General features: G+C 34.5%; 1 long non-coding RNA gene across 1 annotated transcript; it reads right to left on the bottom strand.

Moving 5' to 3' along the window:
• Window positions 1–13,737: 13,737 nt before the first annotated feature.
• On the bottom strand, window positions 13,738–15,619 carry LOC115926376. The gene is made up of 2 exons (XR_004065055.1): window positions 15,532–15,619; window positions 13,738–14,284 (listed from the first exon to the last, which is right to left on the bottom strand). It is a non-coding gene; the product is annotated as an uncharacterized LOC115926376 (long non-coding RNA).
• Window positions 15,620–21,018: the final 5,399 nt, after the last annotated feature.

Below are 21,018 nucleotides of genomic sequence, written 5' to 3'. Positions count from 1 at the left end.
TCATAATATGCAAATTCGTATTTTGAGTTCCAAGGTCAATATGATTATGTCAAAATATACTTAATGGCCAAATGAGACATGGTATCATATCTCCGACTTATACTCTATCTAAATATAAAAACAAAATGAGGGTTCCTTTCCAACAAAAGAGCTAACATGGATTTTGTATAGGCATGTTTTTGCCAATATGTGCTACATGTATGTATTACAAAACTCGCGCATACGCCTTGAACAGACACTCATTCCGTTATTAATAGTGATAAAGAGATAAACATGGTATCAAATTGTTCGGACAAATATGAGGAATATCCTGTCAAAAAAAAATGACTGGTAAATTATTTTGCGTTTGGCTGTGACGGACGAAAACGCGCGAAAATGCGCGTTTGCGCGATTTTTTTATAAAATGCTTATAATGGCATGAAAAGTTTGCAAAATGAATTTGAGATGATTTGGAGCAATTAAAAAATTTACGCGCATGCGCGTTTTTTAAAAACTGATATTGATTGGACGGATATTGACCTTGATCATAATAAATATGAATGAGGAAAGACTTTCTGTTATGAAGATATGATCATGAGTTGATTTTCACAAAATGGCGCCTAGATGACGTCACGGTAATCTTGAGTCTCTAAAAAGTCACGCAGTTCTAAGTTAGACTAATATCTATTATCATTACAAGTTTCATGATAATAGCTTTATTCATTCTTGAGATATCTTGCGAACAAATTCGAGGAAGAATATTAATAAAAATAAATAATAATAAATAATAAAGAAAAATCTTGACGAAATCAAAAGGTGATACGTATATTTCATACGTATCACCTAATTAGAGCATTAAACCGCAAATATATTACAATGGTAAGCAATGTTAAACGAATAATGAAAAGATACGTTATAGTGCGGTATGGTATGTAATCCCGTAGGATTTTTGTGCCAAAGTTGATTTTTTGTTGTTGCTGTTTTGGATTCAAAAGGGTCCCAATTGACCAAAAATGATGTGGTTCAAATTTTCAGACCCCTCCTTCATTTCAATGGGGGTCCATATTGGGCGCGAAATGGCTTCTATAACGCGCATTAAGGAAATTTGGTGTCTTCGGGAAAATTTGCACCCCATCAATTTCTGATAGCTTGGACCCCAATGAATCCAAAAATGCAAAAAAAAAAAAAACACAACAACTTTGGCACAAAAATCCCACGGGAGCTGTTTCAGTGACATACCGTACCACACTATTAGGGATTTAGAAGAAACTCATGTATATTTACAAACAATTTTTCATTCGTGAAACTGATTCTTGGTATCAATATAAAACGTAATAAAATTCCTACAACATTTACACACAACATTGTTTGTGTTCGGGTAAAATCTTGAAACGAGCAAAAGCCCTTAGCATCGTTATCTTAAACAAACTTTAAAACAAAAAACAATTATTAAATAAAATTTGAAAACAAAAATCGGCTTCTTTCAATGTTCCGTACTTGTAAGGCTACAGTCTACATGACCAACAACGTCGGTGGTGTGTGCCATTCTACAATTTGTTTGAGGGTCTGCTAGACTTACGAGACATAAATATTCCTTTTATGTCCTATGTATTCATTTGTTTTGTTGCTCGTGTGCACTGTTAGACTATTATACTAGGATGACACATTTTACTAATGATATTTATGTGCATGTATTAGAATAGGATGTACTATTTCATTTATTTTTGTATAAATATGCGGACCTAATATACACTCGACTCGGTCGACTGGTCCAAAATATTTTTGAAAAGGCTTCTTCATTATTATAATTCTATTACTCCAATTTGCCAGCATAATCGTTGAATCATAAGAAATGATCCAGACTTCATTGGATATCAAAATATATATTGAAATGTATTTACAGAAGAAAAAAAATTATTATACAAATATGAAAACAACCCAAACGGTCTATAAATAATTGTAAATACTCTCTGTAAAAACAAGTTGACATGAATCGAATTAAATTATTTTTAGGGAGCTTGTGATGTTTCGTATCACACCAAAGCCAAATACCTTGCACTTGTTAAGGTATGTTACTAAATAATGTATCACTCTCCCATCAATGATAAGATTTATCGGAATTACTTACGAGAGTTAGTCAGGATCAGGGTTTCTTAAAGTTGTATGTCATTCTATTACGATGAGATTTTATTCTTTGTAGGTGGCTCTCGCTCCGATCAACAAAACCTTACAGGTAACGTGTTAAAAATGATATATTATACTCACTGATTACTTAAATCCTGCTATATATGAAAAATGAACCATGACATGAAGCCTTGAGTCCGCTCCTCATAAATATATATCAAATCATAGCCAGGTTAAAGGGTCGACACATAATCTTGCACAGGTAAAAAAAAAGTAACATGAGAGGTATATTCTAAAACGTGTCAAAAAAGAACAAAAGGCGTTTACAATGTCTCTTTCGCAAGATAAGAGAAGATTTTTTCTCTGTGTCATGGATCCGGCAATAGCACGAGGCCGAAATATGTGATGTGTGTGGAATAAAATGACTATGTCTCCCCAGACTACTTTTAACCAACTATTTTCTATTGGGAGGGGTGGGAGTTTTCAATACATATGAACTGCCATCGCATTTGTTTAATTTTTCTTTTTTGTTAAGGCTTGTCAAGTTGATGTTTCCCAGTCAGTATTTGACTTTATTTTGAATTTGTTTTTTCGATTTTCGTTGTATTGTAATTATTAGTAGTTATTAGGAGGCGCGGTAGCTCAGTCGGTAGAGCAGTGGTCTCGTTATCCGGTGACCCAGGTTCGAAACCAAGTCGATGCGCTAGTGCCCTTTGGTAAGGCATTAATCCTCATTACCAGGTCCCTCTGAGAGGACCTTAAGCCGTCGGTTTTCTGGTTGCTTACTTACAAGCATTTGTTGCTTTCTTAGCTGCCAGGTAAAATAACCACCACTATCAATTATACGCTAATTATTATGCTTTTAGACCTAGGCCTACTTTGTGCCATTTTTGTCCAGAACCACAATAACTAAAGATAAGTGAATTTATTTCTCAATTTGTAGTATGTTTTATTGTCTGCTTTGATTATAAGTAGTGACTGGGTAGCATCAGAACAAATACAGAACGAAAGGAAGCTTGCTGAAATAAAGTGTGCTCTGTGTTGGTTTGTGTAATTCGAGACTATCCGTCTGTCATGTACATTACAATGCTTGCACGTCGCTATATTCATACACGCAAATCTTATCATCAATGAAAACCTCATGCATTAATTATAAGCAGATGTGAGTGCATGGTTTTGTTGAATGCATACATAACAAGGCAAGCTAAACGTAACATAGTATTAATTTAAGATCATCGCTAAGATCTAAAGTTCTAAGAATATAAACACTTTATCTATCAAAAACAAAGCATATTGTTACAATCATTTCATGAAAAGAGGCAAAAACAACAAATTTGACCCAACTCTATGAGCAACAGAATATAATGATAAAAAATGAAAATAATAGTTAATCTTGCTCCTAATGACATACAAAATATTTATTTCTGACAGCCCAGCCTATTATTTTACAATGTACAAACACTGAGTTCTCTTTCTGTTCTAAAAGCACATACATAATATAGGTTAACATATTATGTCAAGCTAGGCAATGATATTTATCGGGCTGCCCATCATCTTTAAACATGTGTATCATTTGAGGAATTTTTCAGGAACATTCCAAGAGGCCATCTTTCACTTAAATACCCTCTGTAGTATTGTATTGCTTTTAATGGTATGGTGCTCCCGCGTTGTAGAAGGTCTGTCCGTCGGTGAGCGAAAAAAAAATTCAATGACGATCACACACACACGCACACACGCACAACTACACGCTCAGATACAATATGTCTGCTGCTGAAATGCTCAATACAGTAGGTGAATAATAAAACATTCTATAATACTGCTTAGCTTTTGGTAGCAAAGGGATTGCAATCTTCCTAAATAAAAGGATTGGCAAAATTTCGAGAGTAATAGAAAAGACACTTTGAAAGAAATCATTTGTCATGCTGGTCACGCACACCAGTTTTACAACAAAAAAGAACCTTGAGTGCATAGGTGATATCACGTTCAAAAACATGTCAGCGGAACAGATTCTAAAGAGTACAATGTCAATGGAAACTGGGGGAATTTGAAATCCATGTATGTCAATATTTGAGCATATTTTTCCGTTCTGCTCCGATGCAAACATGGCTGGGTAAAATAAAATTACACAAGAAGAATCCGACATGCCTAACAGAACCAACAAGTGATTGAACTAACTAATCTCCTGTTAATGGCGCTTTTGATGAAAAATCAATGATTTTCACGCTCTCCCATCCCAATGATGTAGAAGATTAGAGATTATGTTTATTTCTTTCTTGATATAAAGCAGGTCCTCTTAACCATAGTGTGTGTGTGGGTGTGAGTGTGTGTGTTTTTTTGGTTCTTACAGACGTGTATCAATAAGATATGATTATTTACGTCTGGGGACTGACCTTTAAACGTCACCATTAGAAAGACGTGACTCAGTTTCGAACCTGTGTCCTCGGCTGAATCAGTTCGTAACTTCCACTTTTAGCTGGATTACAGGCGTACGCCACAACGCCTAGTTAAACACTAGGTAAAACATTAAAACATAAATACCAAAACAAATGTTTGCGATTGAGTGAAAAATCCGAACCCAAAATGATTTCCCCTCTGTAAGTTCATGGCGAGACCAGAAGTAGAATAATCAACTATAATGATGCTTTAACTGTGTAGAGAATGAGAAGCTGTGTTCATTTTGAGACAATTAAATCATAATTTGGTCGTAATAGATAGGCCAATGTTCAAAATCCAAAATATTAAAACTCACTGCTCACCCATTTGTCATTGGCACCTCATAGAAATCATGTTCACGCTCCAAAATACGTCATTGCCATGTTGTCAACAAATTTAAAAGTTGATGGACAAAGATATTGAATTTGCCTTAGGTTGATTTTTCAAAGTCTTTTTGATTGTTAAAACATATGTTGTATATCAGGTTGAGCAATTTCGGCAATACAAAAAAAAAAAAAAAAACAGTCGGCAAGCTTTATTAATTCTTGTACCCATACTAATATTACACAGCATTACCTATAACTGTTTTCGAACCTATGATTTTGTAATGATTATTTCCATTTGTATTACCTGCCATGAACGATGTCCCTGTCATGTTTTGTCATGTATGTTTCTGTTTTAGTCTTGTTTTTATATGTAAATCTTTTAATTACTGTTCAGGGAACTGTGCCTCTACAGGGCCATTTGGCCTTATTTTTTAGTTCCCTATTTTCATTTTCTTATATATTGCAAATGCTTATCATTGTATATACCTTTGTATTGTTTTTATTGAAAATGGAAATGAATAAAATGAATTGAATTGAATTGAATTATAATGGGGGAGGGAAATGATCATTGGTCCAATCTCTCTTGCTCATTATCTGCAATTGTATTTGTTAGGTGTAGTGCTACTTCATTCTAATTATTCACTCTGTGATGCTTCTTTATTTTTCTTTTAAAATAAATAACTCAGTTGCATTGAAGCTGATTATAATGATTTGATGATAACACTCGTTTTTAATATAAAAGAGACGGGGGTAGAGGGAAACGGGAAACGGTTAAAAATAAAAGCTACAAAGATGATGGCGATGGTTGTGTGTATATAGCAGAGATATTGCAAATATTGGTATAAAAAGGGAAATGGGGGTTATAGATATATAAGGGGAGGAGGGCAAATTTTTTTTCACTAATTAGAACAGAAGTCATCAATTGTTATCTTTTTTCAAGTGACTATGAACTCATTAATGCTCTTTATAGATTACAATAATGTTAATCAGGAACATGGGGACAACATGATAAGGCTTAAATTAAATATTTGTAAGAGGTGCATTAAACGACCATCTGGTAAATGATTTTGGGTTGTCTGACCTGCGACCTTGATGTAACGTATATACAGCAGAGAAGAAAACGAAATTGAGTGAAAGATAGAATAAACAATTTAATTCAATTCAATATATATGGGAAAAGAGAGAGAGAGAGAGAGCATGTATGTGTGTCCGATCACTTAAAATGTAATTTTTTCCCACTCTTATTGCGCAAGGGGTATATCCTCCTGGATTGGTCAATGTGCCCTATAGATGATAGATAGATAATTTATTGGTTTCCACAATATCTCATTTAACAAACAGTGTAACAACATATTGAAAAATGATTATAATATACATGTACATACAAAACCGGTACACACCTTTCAGAAAAGTGTTCTTCAGTTGAACTTAAGAGATATGGTAGTGGGGCCTATATAAAAACAGAGCTTGTTGAAGATAAGCTCCTTAAACTACAAATGACATAATTAACTGAAGTTAGGTTTATAAACTACAAATACACGCTAAAACAGGGAAATGTAGAGAACAGGGATACATGAACCGATACTCACAATTTACTACAGAAGACAAGGGAAAGGGAAGGGAATATATCTGCAGCTTATTGAAACAATAGTACAATGTAGTTTGTTTTCAATATGAGTAGAATATGTACATAGTTGGCATGGCCATACCGTTATTTACTCATTGTAATCAACAAAAGTATACTGCTTGGAGACAAAAGATAGTCAAGAATCAGGAATGACAATATTTATTCAAATAATGACATTATAATTTTCTTCTGAATACATGAACACCTACAGACGCTTTAACCACAGAATCGAGACCATCGTTTTTTAACCGGGGCGCCACGAGAGTATTTTAGTTACATTAATTTTTTTGTTTTAATAACGTCAGAACTAAGTATCAGAAACTGCACGCTGCCTAAATATATATATATTTATATACAGGCGTGAAGAAAATGGTCTAGGAACGTGAGACGTAGCTGTACTTTACAATTTTATTACGAGCTTTCGGCTTGTGAGGCCTTCTTCAGGTTCTGAAGTGCAAACACATACAGAAACAAATACATTGTGTGAACAAATAAACATGGCATACAAATTTAATATCACTCAATCATAGTCAAGCATCATGAACATTATTACGAGAAATACTTCGGAATAAACTTAGAAATGATTATGCAATTTCAAAGTACAGCTACGGCTCACGTTCCTAGACCATTTTCTTACCGAGCCAAAATGCCTTTGACCAGGTATAGACTTAAGGACATTACGTCATGCTAATATGGGTATAGTCCCACCTCTCATCATTCTCACAATGCTAATTAAATTATTGACGTGAAATTGTTCATGAGATATACTTCGGATTAGGGTTTCTGCAATATATACATGGATTATATGTGACTCTATTCCGATGAGCTTATAATAGGCGGCTGTTACTTTGATCAACAAAATTTGGGTAACGAATCAAAAATGATATAATTATTATACTCACTGTTTGCCTAGATCCTGCTTTATGCGAAATGAATCGTGGAATGAGGAGTCGAGTCCTCTCCTAAGAAATATTAATCCAATTATAGCCGAGCTACAATGATTCCCACATAAGCTTACACAGTTCAAATAAAACTAACTGGCAACAAGTGACACGAGAGGTCTCTTCTAGAACGTGTTATAAAGGCGTTTACAATGTCTCTTTCGCAAGATAAGAGGAGAGTTTGTCTCTGGGTCATGAATCCAGTTTGGTCAGATGCTACATGCAGTGTGACGAAGAAAATGATCTAGAAATCAGTCTTTCCCAGATTCCTTTTTCACAAATGTGCTTCGGTCCATCATATTTCCATGTAGAAGAGACGGAAAACCCCTGATGGAAATGAAACGAAGGGCATAGGTTGCGTGAGTGTGTATTTCACAATCTGTTGATAATGAGCAGGTACCTAATGCACGTCAGCCGGATCATGAGGCCCAAAAACGTAACCAGAGGGAAATACGTACAACTACAGCTAACCACCATAGAAAACATATTGCCTTTAATGCTCACCCATGTAAACAACAGGTGTATGTTCGGGAGTTGCGTGATCGATGTGGCATGCGGGTAAGGGAGGGAGTGCATAGATGATTGAACAATTATAATATATATATATGTATGAATAGACAGAATCTGAAATAGTCATATAGTAGCCTGGCATTCCATTCAACAATTTGAAACCTTAGTCTGTCCCAAGACAGAAAGGGAATTGTTGTAAACAAACGACTGGGATGGGGTAGAGGCAATATGTATCAACTGCCATATTGCATCTGTAAATACTTTTCCCATAATTCAGTCATTGAAATCTAGTAAACTAGCGAATCTAGATAATTCAAAATATTAGGTTTCGCAGTTGCTATTTGTTTACGTTTATAATTTTTTTATATTCGTTACGTTTTCTAATTGTTATACCTGTGTTTATTTGTTATCTAAATCTAAGGAAATTAATACTGAAAAAAAATTGGGAACTACAACTCAACGTTAATTGCCCAACAATGTTTGAAGAAACAGTCATGAAATTCGAATGAAGCATATAATACAAATATCTAAAAGTAATGTAGGCCTAGCCCTACTCCGTTTCTACTCAGTGACATTTCGGGCAATTACTTCCTAATTGACTTGTATCAGGAGGGTGAATCAACTTGAGAGTGTGCTTAAAGTAGATCATCGGTATGAACGACATGGTCTGATTGTCCATGATGACGCGCAAGAGGGATTATATCAATATTCTTTAAAATCACTATAGCCTATGAAATAATTATGTCATTACTACATCATGTAGAAGGGAGGCTCTCTATGTTAAGTTGAAGACAATACCATCACCCGACATTTGACGATTCTACAAGTTACCTTGCTCACAGCCCTTCACAGCCTAACGAATTTTCTTCTGTAAATTAAAAAAAAGAATCGTCTTATGGAACTCATTTTGTGTGTAGTGTTTTTCTGTTCTTCTTCCTAGTTTATATTGTGTACGCAATATGGGTTTACTCATGGACCCTGGACTTTTCAACACAAGAGAGAGAGAGAGAGAGAGAGAGAGAGAGGGGGGAGATATAAGGGGAGGGAAGAGACAGTAGAGTGACCTCATATGTAAACCACACAAATTTTGGCACGACCTTCAACAGTCCTACCATGATATATGGACTTTCACACACCTTTTATCATGCCATAGTACGTTGGTGAATAAAATATTTCATACGGCTGGGCTTTTAACAAGGGTAAAAGAAAAAAAGAAAAACACATTTGAAAAGGGCATTCTGAAAGAAAACGTACCTTGATTGAAATGATTTGTAAGATATTCACGCTGGTAGATTTTTACAATAAAAAAAATTATGATCATTGGTAGTAACACGAAGAACGTGGGTGCCTGGAAGCTTAAAAACATGTTTGTCAAATAGATTCTAAAGAGTAAAATTACAATGGAAAACTATTTGGAGCGTGTAAGCATGTGCACAATCGGGTATTAATCAATTCTGCTCTAATGCAAACAATCCTGGCTACAGAAATACGAGAAAACTCCGAAAGACATAAAACAGAAATGAAAATGGAAACACTCTACCAGGTCGACCATCCTAAACAAGATAACATAATAATCTAATATAATTTATGAAATAAGTGAAAAAAGTGACAATTCAACCTCACGTATATAACGGACTGCACAGACATTCGGCAAAAAACCCTTGCCCCTGAAGTGTTTTATCTAATATATTTCAAGAAATTATAGGGATGGCACTAAATAAGGGTAGGGGGGGTCTCGAGGGTCCCTTCCCCACCCGCTCCATCAAGAACCACAAATCCCCCTTTTACTTTGTAGAGTGCCCCTTTATACTTCGGATAATTACCCCTGTTCTGATCCTGCAGGGGCCTCTTTTACTTTGACAAGTGCTCCTCGTCAATAGTAATATATTCTCGTTTTCATCTCTGTACAATGCCCCTTTTCATTATGCGAAATACCTCTTTTCAGGTCTAATGAGTGCCCCTTTTGAGGTATGAGAAATGCCCCTTGTCAGCTCTGATAACTGCCCATTTACTTTGACAGGTGGTCCTTTTCCTTGTTAAATATAATAATAATAAAAATACAATTATTTGATATTTTTATAACGCACATAATCCACGCAAGGTGCTCACGGCACTCATACCCAGACTCTGCTAGGCTACTGATTTCGTTTATTCACAGTTTTTAAGGAAGTCCTTCCCACCGGTACCAATTTATCACCTGGGTGCAGAGTGGCAGATTAATATCTTGCCAAATATGTGAGAATAATGTATTCTTGTTTTTTGTATGCGTGTTTGTATTTCATTCGTTTATTCTCTCTCTCTCTCTCTTCCCTTGCTTTTTCTCTCTTTCTCCTCCCGACCTCCCTCTCTCACTCTTTCTCTCTTTTTCTCTTCCCTCTCTCTCTCTCTCTCTCTCTCCATCCTCTCTCTCTCTCTCTCTATTGGCCCTTCCCCACATTTCAGTGTCTACTTACGCCACGCCCTCTCTCTCTTTCTCACACTCTCCAATCCTGTGGAAAGCGCTTTGCCCTTTTCTTTCTTCATGTTGCCCACCTTTTATCGGTCTTATTCCAGTTTACGTCATTAATGCTCTAAGGTGATAATTCAAAATGTAAATGGCTTGCATAATCATTGTATTCAATTTCTTGGATAAATCCTCTTCTACCCTCTCTCAACAAGAAAATTGTAAATTACATTTGTTCGATCAGTTATATAGATCGAACTTTCTCTTGTAAACAGTTATTACAATTGTGTATTCCTCTGAAATTTCATATATTTATGATTATGTACACACATATAATCAACACAATAAACAACATTGGTACAAAGTCAGTATGGGTAAAAGTCAAATGGATTATATTTCCTTCAATTGACAATTTCCTAGGGTTATGATTTATTTAAAAACGACTAGTAATATGTTATATGTAGGAATGTCTGCACTTCTGGGAAATCTCAATTTGACCGTTAATTTTTAATGAGATATTACCTGTTACCAATATATGTACATATTGGGTTACGGTGGTTCATCAAATTATTGATATCCCAATGATGAAACTTACTATGGTCAGTCTAAATGAAACTCTAATCATGCTGATTAAGCTCACAATATATACAAATGGAAATCGACGAATAATAACAATGTACTTGGATGAGCAACATAGATCTGTCCGGCCGGACAGATAAAATAAACGTAACTGTTGTCCTCCTGAAGCTGACTATTGATTAAATCTTAGAACAGCTAGTTGTTTACGACACGATAACAAAATAATATAAAGCAAATGATACACATTTAATATATTGTGTAGGTCTTACTGCTTAGATAAATACATTCAATTGTTATCTCTACAACTTCTGATGAGATAGTTATAAACATTTGTTGTTCTTACAACAAATTCCATATTTCGCAACTCCTTCTGTTAAACTCGTCATACTATTTGTTACAACTTTATTCACATACAAAAGTATACACTCTCATTTATATTTGCAAAATAAATTCAGATATAAAACGTTTGTACAAAGACATGAATTAATACAATGTGATTCCTTGATGAGAACATCATATGTGTATATATATATATATATTTACATATTTACATATTTACATAGTCAACACATTCCGGATATATAGGTGTACGTCTGTATCACGTTACAGCCAGCAGTTATGTATGAACATTGGAAATACATGTATAACAAAGAGAGGAATTCACAGGCTTTCAGATGATTCCAGATTGTCTCAAGGCAATCAAAAGCCTCTAAGAACAACGATATTTTCAGTACAGCTCGAACAAAGAGAATACACCTCTCCCAACGTAACGCACATTGCAAGACTCCACTTCACCTTCCCTTATTCAGGTGTACTACACACAAACTGACAAAATCACTACAACACAGGCATTAATGGAAACGATCATTACAATACAGACATAAATGGAAAGTATAAATTTATAAGATGTTATGGTAAAAACACTGTACAGGAGCGATGGATGTTTAAAATAAAACTTGAAAGAAATTGTCATTTTAGATAAGAATAAACCTTTGACAAGATATCACATGTGTCTATGTCCTATTCAGGTGTACTGATCATATACAAATGTAAACATAACTTACACAAATTGCATCATTATGATATGAAATAGACGCACATTCTAATGATACTAAATAAAATGACAATGATCCTGTCAATCGAGAGAAGTGTTCCATCAAACGCCCTTTTCCAAACTATGTAATGTCTTACTTCTCTCTGTAGGCCGTAGGCCTATTACTCTCCGTAGTACTCTCTGTCTTCAGGGAGGTGAGGTCACGCTTACCTGCTGTCTTACAGCAACGACCGTTGTATGCATGTCTCAAAGAAATTTAGATTGTAGGTATACACCATTTGAACTTGCTTCGTTTAATACCAGAATATTATTACGAGATCGAAATTTCTCATTCTTCTCTCTTGCTACATAAATGACTTTGACAGGGAGACCACAAATCTGGCCATGAATTAGTTGAATATCAAGAATACTAAAACGAAATAAGCTGACTAATTTCTCTCTCTTACAACAGGAATGAACGTTCCACGCACGCCAAAAATGTATTTAAATATACGCAAGATTCGCTCATGATCATGAATATAAAAAATAGATCTAGATGAATAATTCCTCTTTCTTACTACATCAATAACTGTTGCATGCATGTCACAAACTACACTAGATTTTATCGAAGTTCTGGGAAGTGATATAATGACAAAATTCTTCAGGGTGAAAACAATACTAATAATAATAATAGTACGACGTGTATGGTTCATGTTAAATGTTTTGTGTTATAATGTATATAGACATAGTACATAGAACGAATTTGTAAGAGTATATTGGATAGACAAATTGGTATCCTTTCAATTTCAATCACATACATGCTCCGCAAAATATAATCATACTTTATAATGATGTTTTTTCATCAAACTTGGTATTATGTTCATGTAGACAGATTCACGGGCTAACAACCATGTAACAACACGTCAATGATGTATTGATCATTCATGGCATGTAGTTCAACATACAGAAGTTAATAATGCACAATTTAAATCATGTCAACACAAATTTCAATGTTTATAAATGTTATATTTCCATTTGTCTGAACAGCAAACAAAATAAATAAAACTTATTCTAAAAAATAGATAATATACGAACTATGTTATATTAGCACACATGTCCATTTTATCAGATCGTACATCTTATCAAGAAAAGGGAATGTTCACTACGTGACTGTAATGTTTAAATTTAGAAAAAAAATATGTTCTATACTAAAATCGATAAAAGAAAGAATTTCTTGGATAGGACAGAAATAAGACTAAAGCTTTTCTACATCAAGTATATACAATCTACACACAGTATTTTCAACATTTTTTTAAACAATGGATGGATAGATAGTTAAACAGGAAAAACTCTATACAATATTACGTTCATGAAACATATCCTGGGATACCGGAAATCTTTTTTGAACTCTCGCATAATACTTGTATCGCCATGATGAAGGATATATCAACAGATCCTTACGGATGATATTCCTTATGACGTTGTTATGATAGTACAATGCAATATATTATCATCATCATTACATAATAGCCAATATGAGTACACACGCAGGAACGTTATTAAACAATCGATAGAGGTTAAATAACTTTAAATTCATCTTGGTTCAGTTCGGTTCATTTCATATTTCACGTTTCTCGTTCCACATTGTCAGGTTTATTTACAAGAAATGTAATGATAATCACTGTACAGACGTATTTCGAATACACATAAGTTCATAAAATATATCAAATCACCTTGATATGTTTGTAGTTACTTGTAAATTAAGGACTTCAGTAAAATTGGAAATGAGGAAATGAAGGAGCCCAAGTTAAAACATAGCTTGTTGGTTGTACGCTGTATAATTTTATGCTGTATTTTGTATTGCATAGACTGTTTAAACATAATAATCCATCATATTTCCATCATCAGAAAGCCCCCTTTTTATTATATTAAATGGTGAGGGCACACAAGGCGTCAAATTTTTGGGGCTCCATGTGCTTCGACCACAAATATAAGTTATTCATGAAGTATCAAGACAGGGTATAATCAATAATTGCTTAAGATTCTGTATGCCATAACCGTTAACTCTAATGATCCTCCAATTAGTATGATTAGCTAATCGGGTAGCCTGATTGCCCTGGTTGCATCCACATTCGACAGGTTTCATTTTCAAGTCGGACTCCGTAGTAGTCTGCTGCCATCACGTGGTCTGATGAGGGTCACCTTGACAATGTTGACACGTTATGCTTGACGGTCCAATCACATGTTACTCGTGCGTTATCTTCCAATTAATCACTACCTTGGAAATCTCTAAGAATACAAGAAATCATTTATAAATATTAAAAACTATATGTGAATGAAAGAAAAAATATACAACATACGATTTTTAAAAAATGGATGATTTGCTGTTAAATTTGGCAATTGTTATTTTTATGATAATAGTTAAAAAATTAAGCTTCCGGAGATGGCAATATTTTTATGTCAGATATCACATATTGTGTTAACGAATATATCATTTATAATCATTTTTATATAGATGTTTTGTTTGATTTCATTTAACCTTCAACCAGTAACTAAAATGTAATGGATTCAAAGTACAGTATGTTAAAATTGGAGAGAAATTGACAATGATCAAATGCTATGATATCATTTAGTAAAACCAAAATTAGATTTGAATTGAGTACATAGGTCCTAATAATTCTAAAGGATTTGTAGACATTAGTGAGGTATTTTTTTCCTGAAAGGTACTACAAGCATTACATTTCAGGCAGGGAAGATCATGACCAAGGTAGCAGGCAGAGGAAGAAAACATACCGATAGGCCTACACTCCGTACCTATCACCCACCGTAATCACATTATTGCTTAATGACATTTTATTTTGTTTTTGATTACGAAAGTGAGAATATACAAGCAGTTTGATGAGAAAGGATTGCAGGCCACAACAACATTCTTCATATTTAACATGTTTTTTGTTTAAGTGTGACTCGTAAGAATTTCTTTCCAATACATACTCGTATATATAAACTCATGGATATTGGAATATTGTAAGAAGCCTATTTCATCTATCTACTTTTCGCCACGGTGCTAAGTAGAGCTTATTTTTGCTGAGATGCATGCTACATGATCTTTGAAACATTTCTTAAATTAGACCTTGAATAAGATACGTAATTTTTTTCTCGATCTTCTCATATAAAATTAAGGTCATATCGCTTTTTTAAAAAAAGAGGACGAAGTACAATGAGCGTTTTTGCCTTATATAAGTACGTTTTTACTAAGCATGTTCACATGGTTGCGAGGAGTCATTTCTCTATATTTTAGTTCCCGAATTCATTACACAGACCAAGACCAAACCTATTGGTGGACGTGAGCATTTTAATCAGGCCAGAATAAACATATAAAAGACAGCTTAAATTGTGTGTATTGTTTATTCTTGGGTACCGATTGGGCGGAGTAAAATATGGATATACAAAATAGCCTACTTTGAAACGGTGGAATGCAAGAGAGAGGCCGAAGAATCAATCGGAGGATAGACATGAAAATTAGTGATATATCTTACTCAGCCAAGCGTCACGGTGACAGTCAGTTTGCCTTTACTGTTCAAGTCAGAAATCAGTGGATCCAGATCTGCGTTGGTATCACACTCATTCAACCTATAGAAATAAAACAGTACATTTCGGGGGCTCGATCAATACATTATCTTCTGAACAAACCTGACGTGCGATGCTCTCTTAAAAAGCCATTAGAGAGGTATGCTATGTGGTGTGAGAATAGATGACACTAAAGTACACAACCGACCTTGCATAATACTGCTCTGTATTTATATTGCATGACTGCAAACCATGGCGTCATAACTGTGTATGTAGGATAAAGCAAATCTATAAATATCACAATCAATAAATAAATTATCGATTTACATTTATCTAAAGAAATTTATATTGGTATGAATAAATCCTGAAATGAAGAGATCATCAGATTATGTTTACTTCTGTAAAACTCCCTATACAGCACGTGTTCAATTGCATGGGTAATAGCGATTATATCACTTGAATTGATTCAACTGGAATCTTATATCATGGTGAGTTTTAAAAACAATAATAATTTCATTTCATTTGATATGCAAATTAGCTTCCACCATAAAAATATAACAAATTATATAAGTCCAGTTTGACAACAATTCAAGTTTTTAAGTTTTGTATTCCGGGGCGGTTAACATGGTGGAATAACTTTTTGATTTACATTGCAAATATTTAGTCACCATAGCTATATGAAAATATATGTTCAAATTATAACTTTCCATTTTAATACCCGTAATTGAAAACTCATTTTGCATATTATGTATAAATTACTGTTTTAACCCATCTTGAAATGTACTAATCCTGTGCAGTGTGATAATGCCTACATCCATTACATTGACTGAATTGATTCAACTGGGATCTTAGATCGCAAAGTATGATACAAATATGAATATTGATAACATTTTGCTGGAAGCTCATTTGTATATTTTGAAAATATTTACCATGAAATTGATCCAAAACGTGTCAAACTTGGGCTTATGCTGAAAGGGTGGTAGCGTCGCGTCGCGGCACCTTGACTTGAACGCGACCATTCGTCCAAAGCCCCCCCCCCCCCCGTTTTTTTACGTAGTCTTGCAGATCAGGCGTTTATTAGAATTAAATAAATAAATAACAAGAAACACAATCAAATATTTTACTATGATATCTAAAATGTCTAATAACGGTGTTTACCTAGTCTTGCATATCAGTCGTTTATTTATTAAACTAACGAAAAATAATATCCATTTCTTTCTATGAATGAAATTCAGAAAGCCCCCCCCCCCCCCCGCCCGCTTATCCCGAAAGGGTGCATTAAGGTGGTAGGCCTACTTCGTTATCTATTTATTTATTTATTATTTAATTTGTAAAAAATGTTAAGCATGACTAGTTTACATCAAAAAAGAATTCTAGATCTATACGTAGAAAGCAATGGATATTATTTTTATTTGGCCTTTTTCAAATATTATAAATTAGTTTTATTTAATTTTTAATCTGTTTCTATCTTGATTATATGAATTTAAACGACTTAAATTACTATTCCGTAAATTCTGTTATAAACGACTGATGTGAAAGACTTGTCAACGCACCCTTTCGGCAAAACCGGGGGGGGGGAGGGGGGGGGGGGGGGTTGGACGAATGGTCGCGTTCAAGTCAACGGCATAAGCCTCAAACTTGTTCACGGACGTCAATAACATTGAAGTGTACACTTGTTTGTTAAAATTGCTTATTTCCCACTTTATTAAGATGGAAATATGAATTTCAATTTATTGGTCGTGGTCGAGTGGTTTAAGGCGCTTGACTTGAAGATCATATGGAAACGTTAGCTTGTCTTTGTCTCATAAAAGAAGTTGATCACAAACTGACTACCACACGGTGTTGAGTGCTCAGGGGTCACATGCCACTGGCTTCATCGAGCAGGTAGTTCCATTATGTGAATGGGTAAATTAACAATTACAAAATGAGGGGACACATTACATTGTACAATAGGGACACACATTGTTTTTATTGTGCAGAACATCCTCTTTTATTGACTTACTTATTGCATGAAACTATAAAACCAAAATGCATTTTGTATTCTAACAATTGGAGTAAAAAGAATAATAACAGGTGAATGAAATGCATAAACACCACAAACACCTGGGGAGGAAGCATTCATAAATTTGAATACATATAGTTGATAAACGACTCCGATGAAACTATAAAACCAAAATGAAATTTGCGTTCTGGCAATTGGAGTACAAAGAATGATAGCAGGTGAATTAAATGCTTCAACAGCAACACAAACACCTAGGAAGCTAGGAAGCATCCATAGATTTGAATAATTTAGTTGATAAACGACTCCGCATGTGGATGTTTGTTGGAGCAGAAAGCAGTGGATTCTTAACAACACGAACCCATTTAACAGAATGTCGGAACGTAAATTAAATTTGGCGCGGTTGGAAAATGCATCTTTCTACCCTGCGACTTTAATGGTACGATCCAGTAAAATAAAACAGTAAAATGGCTCTTATTTTAAAATTACTCATTAAATGAAACCCAAAACTTAAGTGATATCAGGAAAAATATGTTAAATCTTACTAATAGTTAAAAAAAGATGTATAAACATTGTGAAGATGTCGCATTTTACGATAAAAGACGCCAATTTAGCGAAGATGACGTCATTAGTGCGCTTGCATCAGGGAATTCAAGGTCAAAAGGTCAATTCAGACACTGATAAGTTATTGGCCGAGCCTTTTTGTTTCCGTTATTCCGACAAAATTATATAATCAATCAAAACAAGTTTAATTCCAGAAGAAAGCTAACGATTAGTATTTTCATTAACCGCTTGCCCCAAAGTCGCTTGACTACAGTGAAACGAGTGAGAGCTTGCGAGAGCGGCCAAAGTGTGATTGAAACTCGCTATTTGCTCTTCTCCAACGCAAAAAGAGACGACATTGTGCTGGATAAATGTATTTTTTCCAACAAAAGTACAGAAAATTTGCATATGGTCTTTTCATATTATACTTTATGAAATGTTACCCGAGTGACTTCCGGGGGCCCCAATGCTGGAAGAAACGCACATTTTAGAAAACTACACTTTTTCATGGAAAAATGCTTATTTGTTCTATGCACGCAAGTCAGATTGAGCGGATGATACAACGTTTCCATATGCGAAGGTCGAGGGTTCGAATCCCGACACGGCACTAATATCCTTTGGCAAGATATTAACCTGCACTTGCTACTCCCAGCCAGGTTGTTAAATGGGTACCCGGTAGGATGCGACAGTCATTGTTGGTCAAACAGTTTTTGAGCGTCATGTAACGTCTGGCTGGAATGCTCCCCAGGGAGTGGAGATTGTGCACACATTGTGTGCGGGCAAGCACTGAATCCATTGACCGGGGTAATAGTATATTTGTAAAGCGCTTAGAGACATTTATATTAAGCGCTATATAAAAAAAAAAAAAATAATAATAATAATAATAATAATTATTATTATTATTATTACTATTATTTCAATTTCTTTATTGTTGAATCTGAAAATGTTTTCATTGTGTTCACTGACCTAACAAATATAATATTACGAACCAAAACCGTTTAAATTGATTATTTACATTGATAGTTTGCAATAACACAAAAGCTAATCGCTTTCGACTACTTAGGTTTTAAAAAAAACTTGTAGTACGTTGTTTACATGAAGAAAAAAACATGTCAATTCTATATGTAAAACAATCTCAAGCAATATCGGTGTGATTAATAAACTTGAATATGTCCTCCCTTCTCCTAACCTTCTTATGCTTTACTCATGTCTCAATTTATCTTATTTAAACTATAATCCTGGTTTGGGTAACACTCATCAGTAGCTTTTAGAGAAATATTATTGCTTTAAACAAATATTATTAAAAATTGTTTCAACCTCAATCCGCGCTCCCATATTGACGAACTTTTTCTTGAAAGCAGATTGCTGAAAGTGAAAGATTTATATTATTTTTAGCTCGGTCAAACTATGTTTCGCTACAATAACAACAAATATCTAAGTTTTTGATCAAATACTTCGCGGAAACAAAACAGTTCATAAATACCCCAGTCGGCGTTTCAATGAATTTCATTTACCATTAATGAGAACTATTCTAGCCCTAAATAATGATGTATTCATCGGCCCGAAATTTGGAAAACCCTTCATGACACCGTAATAAATGCACTACGCCTCCCTTCCTTTAAATCAAAACTCAAAGGATACCTATTATCATTATACAAAACATAATTGCATCTCTTTACTTATGAAATATAACCCAGGTTATATTAATTCTCATTTACATTATGATAATGAATCATATGAACTAACCGTGGACCTTTCATCCCTCGTGTTCTTTTGTTCTCTCTACTCTCACCGCTCTCCCTACGTGTCTCTCCTATTATTATTTCTGCCCTTGTCCTTGTCTGTGTCTGTGTAATTTTCATTTTCTTGACTTTCTTCGTCGTGTCTGACGTCATCGTGATCAATTTTGTACTTTTGAGCCCATGACAATACGCAACTACTGAATCTAAACATATATGGAGTCTACCACTCGAGGATGTTGGAGCACAGGCACAAATGCACTGCTCGACTGTGTCCTTTCCTCTGCATATGAAAGCTCATAATTTCTAGCAGTGCATGTGTTCATTTAATTTTTCTTTTATGAGTAACCCAACCAATACATGATATGCTATTTAAGTTGATTTCTCAATTCCCTATAAAATTCGACTTAAAGGGAGTGTAGCATGACAAATACTGGTTAACGCCATCTACGTCTTTTTTTGACAACTGCACGTAAACGAATGGACTTAATTAATGGTAGTCAGCGACTTAATCTCTACATGGTCAGCGCGCTAGCGTTCGCGAAACAGACCGAAGTTCTCATCACGCTTCGGTTTCGCGTATGTTGCACGCACGTGGATGCTGCGGTCACGTCGTCCGTAGTCGTATTATACCTGATGGGCCCCGAGTAGGGCCACGGGAAAGACACATAGTCCCGTCATGCTACACTCCCTTTAATTTACAAAAATATAATGCTTATATTATATATCTTGTTTCTTTAAATGCGTTGATCACTTCTCGACATTTAATTTCGTATAATTTAATTAAGTTTAATTTTCTATATTATATTGCAAATGTCATTTGATATTAGTTTTATGTAAGCATTAATTCTTTTTTTTTGATTGAGTTTAGGAAATAAAGTTATTTGAATTTAATTGAAAAAAAGTAATACATATTTCCCCAAGTTCACTGTAGCGGGACACATTGTTTAGCAATTGTTGTTTTGTTTTGAGTTAATTACTAATTTGACTGCTGCACGATAAAAAGACAATAATAACAAAGACAGAGAAAATCACTTAAGAGAGAGGTAGCAAATGAAGGGAGAAAACTCACAATAAAAAGGTAAACCAAAATGCATTCCACAATAGGTTTAATATATAAGTAAGTTCTTTATTATAATTTGGCTGTCATTACCCTGGTTTAAAAAAAATGAGAC

The sequence above is a fragment of the Strongylocentrotus purpuratus genome, unplaced genomic scaffold, assembly GCF_000002235.5.
Source record: "Strongylocentrotus purpuratus isolate Spur 01 unplaced genomic scaffold, Spur_5.0 spur5_scaffold_2, whole genome shotgun sequence".
Lineage (NCBI taxonomy): Eukaryota > Metazoa > Echinodermata > Echinoidea > Camarodonta > Strongylocentrotidae > Strongylocentrotus > Strongylocentrotus purpuratus.
This window is presented reverse-complemented; position numbering and strand designations above follow the sequence as displayed.